The sequence below is a fragment of the Aquila chrysaetos genome, chromosome 20 (genome assembly GCF_900496995.4).
Source record: "Aquila chrysaetos chrysaetos chromosome 20, bAquChr1.4, whole genome shotgun sequence".
In the NCBI taxonomy this organism is placed as follows: domain Eukaryota; kingdom Metazoa; phylum Chordata; class Aves; order Accipitriformes; family Accipitridae; genus Aquila; species Aquila chrysaetos.
The window spans coordinates 23,850,008-23,864,080 of record NC_044023.1 but is presented as its reverse complement, the minus strand read 5'-3'; the positions used below and the strand labels follow the sequence as shown (position 1 = coordinate 23,864,080).

Sequence of the window (14,073 nt, the reverse complement as noted above, 5' to 3'; positions counted from 1 at the left end):
GTAACTCTGTCAGCATCGATAAACTCCTTTTGTTAAGCTGGAAAGATGATCTAAACCACCTGCCGTGACTGACACTGCTTTCAGCCTCCTCAGGACTGGGCTAAAAGACATTTTTTATCAGCCACACCTTTGACTATTTTGCAAGGTATTATTAAGGTAGGTACATTCAGAGATAAATTCAGAGGTTGTTGTTTAATACTAATTTTCCCATCTGAGCCCAAAAGAAAATGTGACTTTGAGTCAAAGAACAGAGCCAGACCCATACTGTTTATGGCCTGAAAAATCATCACATTTTTGCTGGAAAGATAACTGTAAGATTGAGATTTTGAGGCAGGTAATAAGACTGCAGTAGAAAAGGATTAGTTTTACCCTTCTAAACAAAAGCTAAAATCAACAAGTATTGTACCGCCAAAGAACATTAATCTTGGGCACGTTCGGCTGCATCTTTCTCCCATCTCCTACTTGTCTGCTTTGCAGATAAAAACTTCTGGGTCAGGTGAAGTTTGAAAATATCTGCAACGCTGGGATCAAAGAATAAACAGCAGAAAGTCTTATCAATGCTTCCAGCAAATGAAAGATTGCAAAGAGGCTTAAAGAAGACCTGGCACGAGGAGCAGCCACGTAGCTGGCTGGCGTGTGTGTGCACTTTGGGGTGAGATGTCGTTAGGGGGTGAGGCCGGGGAGCCGAAATCCCCGCTCGGAGCGGAGCGGGCACTGAGGAGCACGCAGAGGGAGCCGGTTCCCAGCGGACCCCAGAGCCGCTGTACGAACCTTCACATCAACTAAATTCACAGCGCTGCACTGCAGGCGGGAGCGTGCTAGAAAAGTGCCCAGGATCTTAGGAAATGTGTTTCCAAATCTTTAAGAGATCGTGGCAGGGAAGAAACAAAACCAATTCATATTACTCCATAATGGGAGCCGACAGTACAGAAACCATACTAATTTAAACTACATTTAAAATGTTTCCATTTGAATGCTGTGGACTGGAAAGATAACAAATAGTAGCAAATTATTTTCACCTGCTTAAAACAAAGCAATTAGTAGTACGTTGGTTATCTTACCTGGAAAGCCAGGCTCTGCTGAGAGCTGTTAAAGCCAAGTGTGAAAACAGTTTGCATGAAACATAATTAAAATTATGACCCGAGAGATCTTCTAAAACATCCCAAAGGAGTCCCGAAGTCAGAGCTATAAGAAAACGACTCCTCTCTACCTCTTCAGTTTGCTCCCGAACCGGCTCCTCCATGTCCCCCACCGCCTCGTGCCGCCGACCCTTCCCCTTCTGCTGCCGCTGCCCCTCGGCACGGCTGGGGGGTCTGCAGCCGCCCTCCTCCGCCCAGCGCACGGGTGATGCTTTCCACCCGGCTGCACACCTCTCCATCTTTTCACCTGGAATCCTGCAATGTATTGTTCCCTTCTCTCCAGCTACTGAGAACCGATACAAAAAAAAAAAAACCCCACCCAAACACATTTCTGACACCGCCTCAACAGCACTCGTCTTCAGTCAGTCCCTGTCCTAGCAATACCCCAGCACTTCCCTGTGCAAATCCGTGGGGTTTGACCCAAGCAGATATACAAGTAAATACATGGTTATAAAGTAATCACGCAAGTAATCATTTTCTTTCTTACACCCACATTCAGTAAATACAGCTCTACATGTCTAGCTACTTTATCCATTCAGTGATCAAAGAATTGAAAATGTTTTCCTAATTAATCATTGTATTTAATAAAAAAATCAAGAAAACTAAAATTCTGTGCAGTTGCCAAACAACAGGAACATAGGACTGAACAGCAATTTTTTCCTCCTTTTTTTTTCCCCCCAGCTATATTCAGTTATGGGTTTCATACCGAGTTAGATTACAAAGGTATTTTATGTTTACTCATTTAATGAGTTACAAGCAATTCCATTATTTACTCTGTTTATTTCCAGTTTTTTTCTCCTACAAACTAGCACATTACCCTCCAAACAGCCCCCTGAATGCAGTGACTGTTTCTCTGTGCAGTGCCAAACCAAAAGTCTTGCTAGGACCTGGGCTCAAACAAATCATCCGTTTCAACTAAACTCAGTCACTCGTGGACTCAGAGCCAGGTTTGTATTTCTCACAATTTGGAAACACGTACTATTTTTCAGTAGAAAATGGAAACCAAGACGACACCCGGAGAGAAAACTTTTGGAGAATTTGGATTTTGTTGAAGTCAATCTCCCAGTCAATAAACTGCCCATTCACGCCATCAGTCACATTTCTGAGCACACTGCAGCTCTGCTTCTGACGTGCATGCCAAGGGAGCCAGGCAACGGGGAGAAAAACAACATCTTGCCGAAGGACTGTGAATCTGAAGCTATCATTGGATGTGAATGACAAGGTTACACCGAATACAACCTCCCTGTTGTAGAGGAACAGGTCATAGTTGTATTTTAAATAACAATAAGTGTCATATTTATTGGTCCATTTTTTCTTTCCAGGAAAACATAACGATAGAAAAGACTGAACAAACACTTCAACATCCCATGGGTAACTGGTTCTTACTCCGTACATCCTCTCCTCTGAAGAGATGAATTTCCCTTGATAAACACTGGATACAAAGCTGTATTTTGTACAGGTTTTTATGGTGACTTTTCACATACCCAAGCACACCCCGATTTCTCGGGGCAGTGACTATGTCCTTGGTGAAGCACATTGTACATGGGGCTCCAACCCATGGTAGGACTTCTTCTGGCTTGTACTTACACTGCACCAAAACCTCCTCCCTGGGCTGTCTCCGTGTCTGAGTTAGCATAATCCCAGAAGAAACTGGTGCCAAACCTTGTGTTGGGTCATTTCCTTAGGAAACCACATTTCGTCCTGCTGTGACACACGCGGAGCCCGGTGGGGACTTTGGTCGGCTTCTCTACTCTTCAGGCATCCCGGCATCCCCAGGGGATGCCCCGTGGGCCGCACGGGACCTGGCTCAGCCAGCGCGGGGTGGCTTTGCTTGCGAGCCCTGGACTCTGTCACCTCTACCTCCAGAGAGGGGGTCTGTAGAGCTCCAGCCCTGTGATGCTACTGGACAGATTAACACCCTGTAAATGAGAATGTGTGAAGCAGAGGGACGTTTGGCTATGGGCCATTTCTGGCAAGATCCACCACTGGGAGTATGACACTGTCTTACTGCCCCTAAGGAGATGAAGCTTGTATGAGAAAGTCCAAAAGGCAGAGGTGACCACCCCAGGGGCATTGGAGAGCAGTGAAGACACTCTTTCAACATGAGACTCTGCTGCACGTGTAAAAAACCGTTTTGTACTGTATTCCCCTAATGCTTTACAATTTGGCACACGAGCTTAAACCAGAAGAATAATACCGCATTCAGCTGCAGGTCTATTGGCATTAGAAAGATGTGCACACTTCTGAGAATGCGTGCATGTGTACCTTTGTTAGTCTACATAGATATTTGGGGTATGTTTGCACTGGCAAGCAAAAGAGGACACAGGCATGTGCAGCGCAATCACAGTCTTCGTCCCTCTCACGTGGGAAGTCTGAATTACTTCATCATGGAGCAAATGCGACGCCATACCACTGACAGGGTGAGGTTCCTCACTTGAAAGGAACTCCCCTCCTTTTCTTCAAGTTGGCCTGCTCAACTAGCTGGCAAAGAGTTGCAAGTAACAAACATCTTAACAGAAAAATCAAGAATGTTCATGAAGTGCAAAGAGGCTAAATTCACTGGAAAATTTATTCATGGTATATAATTCTGTAATACAGTGTCTAACAAAGTTACACTCTGAGCTGCATGGTTAAACAGTACAATTTTGCTGCAATCAACATTTAGGTTTTTTTTCAGAAAGTCTTGATTTCAAATATCCTGGAAATGTTTAACAGCTGATATTAATAAGAGTACAGATTTAATGTAAGGCTTTTTATTCCATGGACATGATAAGCATCATGACAAGTGGTGTAACTATGGCAACTGTATTTTTTTTCTTTCTTTTTCCACTGAACAGCAAGAACAGACACCTCTAGATGCAGTGCCAGACTCTTCTCCCAGGTAAGACTTAGTGCTCTGAGTTACAGAGGAGTAACTAACCCAAACGTCAGATCCCAGAACTGGAATGCCTTTCTTTCCTATTCTGTGTTGCCATTGTGTTTCATGGGCATTTACATGTATTTAGCCATTAACCTAATTCCCTTCCTTTTTTTTGCACTATGGCTAGAAAATAAAAACAGGCTTTTGTTCCTTGTTGTCAGAGTTCAAACCCAATAAACTCACCCCAAGTCAGAAATACCTATTTTCATGAACAAAAGGATGCTCTCCTCTTTAACATATCACCATATGTCACTGAAAGAGATGACCACATTTCCTTTCCTGAAGCCAATGAAAAGAAAAAAAACCCAGTGATGTTTTCCAGAGATGCTGGGTGTGAAAGTGGTGTCTATTTGCAATAAGAGAGAAACACTGAGAAAGACCAATTTCTTATGTGCCATTTTTTTGATTTGCTGCTGCTTACTGGCCCCCAAAAGACAAACAAACCCAGGCCCCTGCTGCACAAATATATTCTCTGTTTGCTATCTGTGTCAACATAAAATAATATCTATCTCATTTTACAGTATTATTTTATGTCAGTGACAAATGAATGCTCAGCTGCGTCTCACGCTCGTTTTACTCACGTGCTCCTTCAGTTCATCAGCACTGTCATTTCCGAGCGCTACACTGAAATTTTCTATGGGTTTGTTTTCCACAAGGTGACAAAATACATCAAAGCTTGGGTAAAATCACCAAAGACACACAACTGCACGCAGGAACAGGCTTGTACAACGTTATGACACCCGTGCCTGTATATTGCAGACACAAATGAAATACCTTGACCAGAAGCATGACAGCTATCAGGTAAATGTGGCTATAACTGACGGGCAGTTGCTGGGGTATGTTTGATTTTGTGACAGCCATCATTTCTTTCTATTCCTGTTGACTGTAGCACACTTCAACCCAGAGCGATTTTTTACCATCAAGGTTTTTTTCTATTTTTTTCTATACAATCTTTGAACAGTTTTCTTCATGCTTGTAATCATGCACACAGAAAACTGCATGGATTCACATCTTTGAGAACGTAATTTACCTGTAATGTTACTTGTTTTCAGTTTTCCTGGCCTTTTTACTCCATTATTACTATGATTAGCATTTTAAGCTCGCTTATCAAATTTTCAATAGGTTTGTGAACAAACACTTTCAGCCAACCTGCTGCCACTGGTTCTGCCTACTGCTGGAAACACTTTGTACCTGCTTGCCTCTGAGCTGTTCCACTAAAGACTGGACTCCAATGATTTCAAATATCATTCACCTCAGAAAAACACACAAAGGAAAAAAAAGAAAGGGAAAAAAAAAAAGAAAAAAGATGTTTTGTTCTAAGTAAAATCGCAGCAGCAAAGTCACCAGGTCTAACACAAAAGCAAAATCCCAATAGCCAAATCCGAGAGGAACGGGCTCCACTTGTTCCCAGCGAGCCATGGACCCTTTTTCTGCAGGGAAAAAAAGAAAGGGAGCATTCCCCCATCAGATCTGCTGGTGAGTTTTTTGTTGACTGAGCTTCACTGCCACATATCCTGTTACTTCAGTGGCAGCTGTGAATAGACCTCCTTTATACCTGAGAGGAAAAAAAATTAAGTCACTCATTTAATACAGGTTTTGCACCTAACCTTATCGTCTATATAGATTTCATCACAAATGTAAGCTACTCACTTCTAAACCAGATGTTAGATGTCCTTAAAATAATTCGTTTCGCTGTCCTTTACTCCCTGCAGTATGTGACAGCTGTTATGGTGTTGATGGCTGTAAAACCATTGCATGGGAACTGAAGCAGAGCTTCTTCATAGATGTTTTAATTCAGCACAGAATTTTTAAAGGAGGGTTGTTTTTTTTAATGAAAAAAAGGAAAAATTATACCTTGCTTTGATGACCAGGAAAATAAAACGTGTATCTCAAGGCATGTGTTACTGGCTACTGCTGGGCAGGGCTGGGCAGGATGAGGTCTGTAAGCGCAGAAATCCCTCACCACTACCACTGAGCCGAAGGGAACTGGATTACACCAGGGAATGGCTACTGAGCATCAAATCTCAGAACAACCATTGCACCTCACAGTCCATTAGAAATATTTTCTTTCCCAGAATACTGCATCTCCAGCATGCACTGAAGGCCTTTCTCTTCTGTCCTGTCTGCAAACCAAGCTTCAGTATTTAACTGCAGTGGGGCTTTTCCATGGAGGCTGTAGAGCGAGATGAGGAGTACTCAGACTTATTCCACGTGCACCACCTTGGAAACAGATCTGCAGCGTCGGTTGGTGACAGCTGCTTGTCTAACTGTTAATAATAATAATAATAATTTAATAAATTCCATTAACAAATCGTAATAACCACAGGCAAACTAAAATGGCTGCAAAACAATTTTCTAGCAGTCAAAAATCACCAACTGCAAACAAGATCAAGAAAATCTGCAAGGACTCGAAATTCTAAAACCTCAAATTCAGTTCCCATACTACCTCAGAGGCCAAAACACAGTACAAAGTTTAGCATATGATTCCTTCAGTCTTTGACTTAAAGGCCATTAGTTGTTCTCTCCTAAAATCTCCTTTCTAGCCACTTCCAGTAAAATTATCCACACTTTTATTCTCAGTGGCCAGACAACATTGTGCATCTGAGTTTGTAAATCTTTCTTGGGCTTGGAAGATTCCTGATTATATCGAGTCAGGTTTTGCACCTGAGGTTACGATCATGGCTGCTCTTGGGAACACTTTTGTTATAATTATAGTAGCAGTAACAATTAAAAGAGTACACATCCTGAAAGCTGCAAGATGCAATTGCAATGCTTCCTATTGCTTGGGTAGGGGAGAAAAGAAATATTACTCCAAATATTGCAATGTCCTAGCCTGGGGTGATTTCAGTGAAATTAAGCTGAGAATGTCAAGTCTGATTTCATAATACTACAACTCTTTATCAGAGTCACCTCATTAACACAGAGGAGGATGTGAGTGCACGTAAGAGACTACAGCAAGCTACCATGTGAGAACAGCACCAAGTGAGTCCTGTCAAGGTGACATGTACCCTGCTCAGGAGAAAGGGAGTCATTATAAATATATGGAAGACAAGAGAGCCAAAAGTCTTTGTCTTTTCCCTGGTATTACAATTTATGAATTTGACAAATTCTCCCTGAGAGGATGTAAGGACTGATAAATTAGTCAGAGGGAGAACTCAGCACTACTAAGAGTTTATTAGGCAAAAAAGCGAGAGAGGGACTGGTCCATAAGGTATAACAGTGTATGCTCACTCTTCCAAATTTCCTAGGAAAAAAGATCACATAAAAAGACAAAGAGAAACAATGGAACAAAAGAGGAATAGTGATACAAATATACTAATTGACACTCATTTGTGTCTCAAAGACATATATCTAGCTACCTAGCTTTTAATATCCAAAGCACTTATAGCCATGAATACTGTGTTTTAACTAGCATTGTTCAAACATCAAACTATAAGGTGATTGTTTAAGTGCATAAAGAATTTAAGTTTTTAAAAAAAGAAACAGTCTGACACTTTCCTGCATATGTACGTCTTGTATTGTGTAAGTCATGAAAGGTGTGAGACAGTCTGCAAAATAATTAATATGGGAGCATGTGATTATGTGAATGTATTAAAGTGCATCATCAAAAGTTGTTATTCTGAGATGTAAAAAAGAAAGTAACCAATCCCCAAATGTTCAGACAGGAGGGGACCTGGCAGAGGCTCCAGGGGGAACCGTGCTGCACCTGGAGGCTGCAAAGTCCTAGGGTCTCGTGGCATCTACTGGCTTGTTACTGGCACAGTTAGAGTTTTTCCAGCAAGATTTCCTGGACATATAATAATATTAAAAATATTAATATTCTCATAAGCAGCTGGATTCCAACTATGCTTAACAAAGTCAAAAGGACAAAGACTTGGCTTCCCCTAACCTTCCTTTAGGTCTCATTCAAGAAACAGTTGCAAAAGACTTCTTTCTGAGAGGTTTTAAATGAAACCTTTAAACAACACATACTGCTCTCTACCATACAAAGTGCTGTTGTGGCTTAAAAAATATATATCCATTGTGAGGGATACCCTTCACAGTTTGAAGTGTCGTGAGAAGAGTCTAACCTTGCATTGCCAAGAAGGATAATTGCAAACCCCCTTGTATCACTCACAAGATGCTTAGGGAGAGAATAATTTCTGGCACTAGTTTGGCTGCTGGGCAACAGGATGCTGTCGTGGATATATAAAACCTGAAGGAAAACATTGATTGAAATGGATATTGAGACCTTGAGAAACTGGTAAAAATTAAAATGCAAATTGAATGTGCAAATACAAACGGAGGGGGGAAGAGGAATTACGTTCCTGGAACAAAAGTCCTGCTTTTTGCTGTTTTTTAAAGGAGAAACCTGGAGAGAGCAGCTGCCATGGTCCCATGCTGGTAGCTGCAGGGATGGGGTGCTGCTCCGCTGCCCTGCGGGGAGGGCTCTGCTCTGCCCCTGAGCCCCTGGCCACGCTGGTGGCAAAGGGGTCCGAGGACAGCATGGGAAAGGGAACTCACAAAACCCAACAAAGGCGTCAAAAACATCAAACGGCACATTTAAGTTTCACTTGTCACTCTTCAGAGCATACCAAACTGTATTTTCTTTCCAGCATACTGGTCTTAATGCACTTTAGTCCTGCATGTCTTCATCTCTTTAGAGGTTGCATCTGTATAAATCTTTTAATTTAAAAAGTCAATAAGACCATATCAAACCAGCCAAATTGTACCTGTGGAAAACAGGCCTCATTACGGGTACCCCTTGGTGTGTACAAAATTAAAGGTTGTTCAACTGTTCAACCTCATCAAATGTAGCTGGGCTACAGTTTGGAAAATATGTGCTAATGAATAAGTAATTTCTGGAATAAATACTTACATGCTAGTTTCCGGCTTAACTTTACAAAAGTACTGGAGTGCAAGGAGCCTAATAGTGCGTAGAAGGGACCTGTGGACATCTCTCGACCAGTGTGTGCCCATTAGAGATGCGTCCCTAACAGGGAGTGACCACTGGGAAAGCAGCTCAGGAGAAAAAGTATGTGGTGATTACAAGAAGAGGGAGGAAAAAAAAAATCACCTCTGAACTGTAGAAAATGGAAAATAAAAAAATGCACCTATGGTTCATATTGTGGCACAAGAGCGAATTGTGTTTTACCTGCTTTATCAAACTATGCTATGCAAAGTTACATAAAAATAAGAGTTAATGTTCCTGAGGGGGAGCAATGACAATACAGTCTGTTGCAACACATTTTTGCTAAAGCTTTAAAAAGTGCCGCCCGATCAGTGTTGAGCAATATTTCTGCAAGTCTCCTAGCAGAAGCACAGCAAGTCTTGCCCTGGTCCTCCCCTTCAGACGGCAGAGTGAGGGACTCACAGACGGCAGCATCTGGGACTGTGCCACAGGCCGGAGACAAGGGACGGCGTGTGACACAGGGAAAGGCACCAGCCTCGATGCTGCAGCGACCTCGCTGCGATAAAATAGGCGTTCCCTCGATTTCCCATTTATTGCCTGGGCATGGAGTCATAGAGCAGTTTGGGTTGGAAGGGACCTTTAAAGGTCATCTAGTCCAAGCCCCCCGTCACAGCCAGGGCACGGTCCTTCCCGTTGTGTCCAAAAAAGCTGTAAAGAGCAGTTTAAGTATCAGTTGAGAAAAGGGAAAATGCTCAGGTTCTGCAGTAAAAAGTAGCTGAAAACAAAATGCAAAGCTGAGCTCCTGTGTAGGGACAGGACCAGCCAACTCCTAACCCCCAAATCACATTTTGGTAGCTCAGAGCACTCACATTTTCTAACCTAGAAGAAACTGGGGGAAGTCTGTGGTCTTCAAGAACTGAGCCCTCCAGCAGGAGGGTGAGAGAAAATCCATTTTAACTGAAAAACTTGCTAAAAAGGGAAGTGAATTTGTTCATCCATTTTATGCCTGAGTGCCTCCACTATCACTTGAAATCTGTTCTGCAGACGAAGCTTTACAGAGTGTGGCACAGAGGGTGCCATGGCGGTGGCCGCACTCTGTGGCCGGCGATGCCGTACCGGTCAGCAGAGGTGGATGCCGTCGCTCCTGCATCGCTTCTTGCACAGACCAAGGGCGAGATCTGGGGCTCCGCACCCCCACAGCGCCCGGGCGGTGCAGGGGTCACCCCCAGCAAGACTCGTCCCATGATCAGCTAGATAAAGTGGAATCTACCATCTCAATACAATCATTTACAACTTGGGAAGCAGAAAAATGTGTATTAGGGACTAATTTGGGGTGGTGCACAGGCTTATTTGGATATATCTCTGTGCAATACTTTTAAAATAAGCATATCATCATTAGAAGAAATTTATGATAAATGTTTAGTTTTTCAGTAAGCCACCCTAGAATACAAAGAGATGCAGTGAAGACCTGTCAAAGTCTTTTGCTTATCAATTTTGACTGCAAATTCTCATTTCTTAGCAGTCTCCACTGAATAGAAAATCCTTCAAGTGAGGTTAAACACAGAGCACTTTCTCAGGATGAAACTAGCCAGACTTAAAACGAAAATGATGCTTCAATCCAGAAAATAATTATTCTACACCACATACTCTAAGGCGTGACGAGCTGCAGAACAACACACAATTCGGACCCAAAGCCTTCAAAGAGTTGCCCAGTCCCCAGAGATGCCGCTGCTGGATGGTGGAGGTGGCCCCGGGGGGGCCCTGGGCTTCCTGGGACTGCGGGCAGGAGGACGACAAGCACGGAAAATCCTTGGCACTAAAGGGTAACTCGAACTATTTACCTCTTTCAACATAAGCCCAAGATCAGTTTGAAACCATGTCATGACTCATATCACAACAGCTTCATTATAGCATAATCTAAGTAATTGCATATATATTCTAGGAGAGATACGACCAAGAAACATAATGACTTCCCACAACATGGTGCTGCACATACCTTACAAGTGATCTCAACGCTTTGCAATCACCACGGAAATTCCTCCGCATACAGATCAAGCAAAAAATGACTTGTAAAGCAACTGAAAAACTTCTGGAAGCTGCACACTGTGCCCAAGCCCTGGGAGGAGAGCCCTTGCCTCGAACTGTGGCTGAGCTACCCTCACTCCTAATATGACTATAATTGTTTAACAGCCTAAGTGGTGCTAATGGCCTGCTCTGTATAAAAGCCAGCCCTCCCAGCTCTGCCCTTGCAGAGAGGTACCATGATTTTCAAATTAATTCAGTTAATACTGGAGATCTACTCATTGCCCAAAGCAGTGTGCGGGACCAGCTTTGGGGAAATCCAGCGTGAATTCAAGAGGAAAGCAAAGTTCAAGGATCTGCCAGCTGCAGTACAAAGTTCAGAAAACAATTCTGCTGAGCAGGTAGCTGCTCCTCTTTGTGTCCTTAACCCCTCACAGCTGAGCACTGCGGCACATAGCTAAGGTGGAAAGGTTAGCTGCTGTTTGAAAATCTGAGGCCAGTGCCTCCGCTAGTATCAATTGACATTTCTTCTTCAAAGCAATGGGACCACTGTGGTTTAGACATGCTCAGCATCTGGCCCAGATCAAGTCAAAGTTCAGCAGAAAAGACAGACAAATGATAAAAGGTTGCTGATGGGTTGCAGTGTTTCAGTGCATTATCCCTGCTAAAACAGCTTTAAGTGCTGAAGGACCATAAGTACCATCTTGTTGCAAAAAGCTACCGAAATAACAATGCCTAGTAATAATAATCCAATCAAAAAAGCAGGGCGACACTCTCCATTTAGTCTCCCCTTGACTGCTTTTATGAATGTTATGACAGACTTCAGAGCACAGCAAGCTCATGGGTATCACTCATGTCCTTCCTGGAGGAAAAAAAGTAACCCATGCCAAGGTTTTCTTTGTCCTTCTTACACTGAAGCAAATCCCTGTTAAACAGTATGTATTATATACATAGCAAAGTGCTCAGTACCTCCAGTGTGCTGAAGGGACACACCAAAGAAAGCCACAGTCTCTGCACCAGCTTAGAAGAAGAATTCACTGACCTTGGCACGAAGCGTCAGACCGCTACCCTCAGAACATTACGGTCCTTGCTCACCAAGTCCAGAAGGCAACAGGAGGGGGGAGCTGTCTTTCTGGGACTTACATGATCCCATCTGCAGTGCATGAGCATCTCACAATCATCATCCACGGGAGGTAGCACAAGGGTAAGGGAGCGTGGCACCACTTGCCAGCCTTGCACTGGGAGGCTGCGAAAGCCCACGGGACAGATCCAGGTCTTTCAGATATCACAAGCACTTTAGTTGCTGGACTGTCTTTTCCTCCTGACCTGTAAGCATATTGCTTGGTGATGGATCAGGAGAAAAGTGCTGCAGATAATTCTACAGTGCCAAATGTGACTCTACAGCTCTACAAAAGCATTTGATGTTTCTTCGCCTTGTTCGGGTGATGGACAATTTTTTTTCCCTGACCCAGATACCATGTAGAGTTTTTCAAGCCTTGTATTTTCATCAGTCTCAACAGTAAAGAATTCCCATTTGTCACTCACAGGAAACAATTTAAAAGCATTATAAATGCATCTCTCTGTGCATCACATAGCAAAAATTGATATAGTCAAGTAACAGCTTAAGCACTATCTTCATACCTACATACAAATATGTTACTAACAAAACAAGTGTCAATTTACAACTAAGATGATGTTTTCCTCATATCATTGCTTTGCTTTTAATACAGTATATTGTTTCTTGCTGTTTTTTGTTTTGTATCCCTGGAAGAACAAATCAAAACATAGCAACCAGAGCTAGAGCAATCAGCCCAGCTAGAACCGAAGCACTCATGGGTGAGAAATGGAAAACAATACCTGATGTGGAAGAGCACTGGTGGGGGCAAGACCATCGCCAGCCCAAACCATCCTTGACTGTAGCATTTTTCATAGCTTTGTGGGGCCCAAATTTTAAAATCTGCTTCAAGAATCTGAATGGCCAATCACTTTTTATAGGACTTGGATGACAAAATTATTTGTGTGCCTTTGCAGATAGCAATTCCTTATATTATACAATAATGTTACATGGAAAAAATAATTTTTAGAAATCTGTGTGAGGTCCTAATTCTTTTAACTTTAAATGTTTTTTAAATTTTATAAAAAAAAGTGATTTCTCCTGAGATTTAGGGTGCCTTCTATCTCTCTTCTATTCTTCTCATCTCCTTCCTTTAGCAATTTCATCTTCACACAGTTGCCCTTTACTCTTTCACATTTGATTTGCAATAATACTTTGAGCGGCCTCTTCTCTTCTCCAACTACTTTGTTATATTTCCCTGGACACCAGCCATCCCATCGTCAACCTTTCTGACTCTGGCCCTCTGGTAGAGGCAGGTCATCTTGGTGTTCATAAAGAGCATCACACCTTAAACAAGGCTTTCTGCCTGAGCTCTGTAAGTTAGAATAATGGGCATGATTCAAATACAATGAAAAGCAATTTGAACACTTCACAAGAACTTGAGCTGCATTGAAACTGGAACTGTAGCAATTTACACCAGCTAAAGATATTAGTATTTTTTTTCCTATGACTCAGCGACTCAATTCAAACAACATTCCTACCTTTGCTGATACAAGTTCTCACCTATTAGGGATCAGCTAACCATTCTGAAGGCTGTATACAGCAATTTCTTCTAGCACCAACCGCACCATACCGCAGTAGTCAGGCCAGCACCTTTCATACCTGGGCAAAGCCCCAAAGGAGCAGGCAAAGCCGTCTGAGCACACACACAGAGTTGCAGATATGAGAAATATTTATTAATGGTTGTTAGTTATTTGTCTCCAATATCGAATGCTGTCTCATTCCTCTAATTTCACTAGAAAAGCAGTAATTCCTGGCTGATGAAGTCACAAATACGAAATTAGCTCACAGGATCACCACGTAGGCAGTCACAACACTCAGGAAAAGCCAGCCCTCAAAAATTGTTCACTCGTGGTTATACAGAAGTGGTCACTGGGATCACCCACAGTGAAAAAAAATTTTTTGCAAACTTTTTTTGAGCCATTTATAATTTTAGAGTAAAGAAGATTGCTCACATGTTAGCAAATGTTATTTTTATGCTGCCAGG

At 42.5% G+C, this 14,073-nt stretch overlaps 1 protein-coding gene across 4 annotated transcripts in view; it reads right to left on the bottom strand.

The window, feature by feature from the left end:
* The window catches only part of GRM7 (glutamate metabotropic receptor 7), a 309,745-nt gene that overhangs the window by 13,549 nt on the left and 282,123 nt on the right, over positions 1–14,073 (bottom strand). Inside the window, exon 11 of one of the 4 annotated variants that reach the window (XM_029996037.1) lies at positions 12,284–12,298. The exons of the other annotated variants lie outside the window; for them this stretch is intronic. The gene's annotated coding sequence lies outside the window, so the exon portion shown is untranslated. Of the gene's footprint in view, positions 1–12,283; positions 12,299–14,073 lie in introns of those variants that run through there. 4 annotated transcript variants of the gene reach the window in all.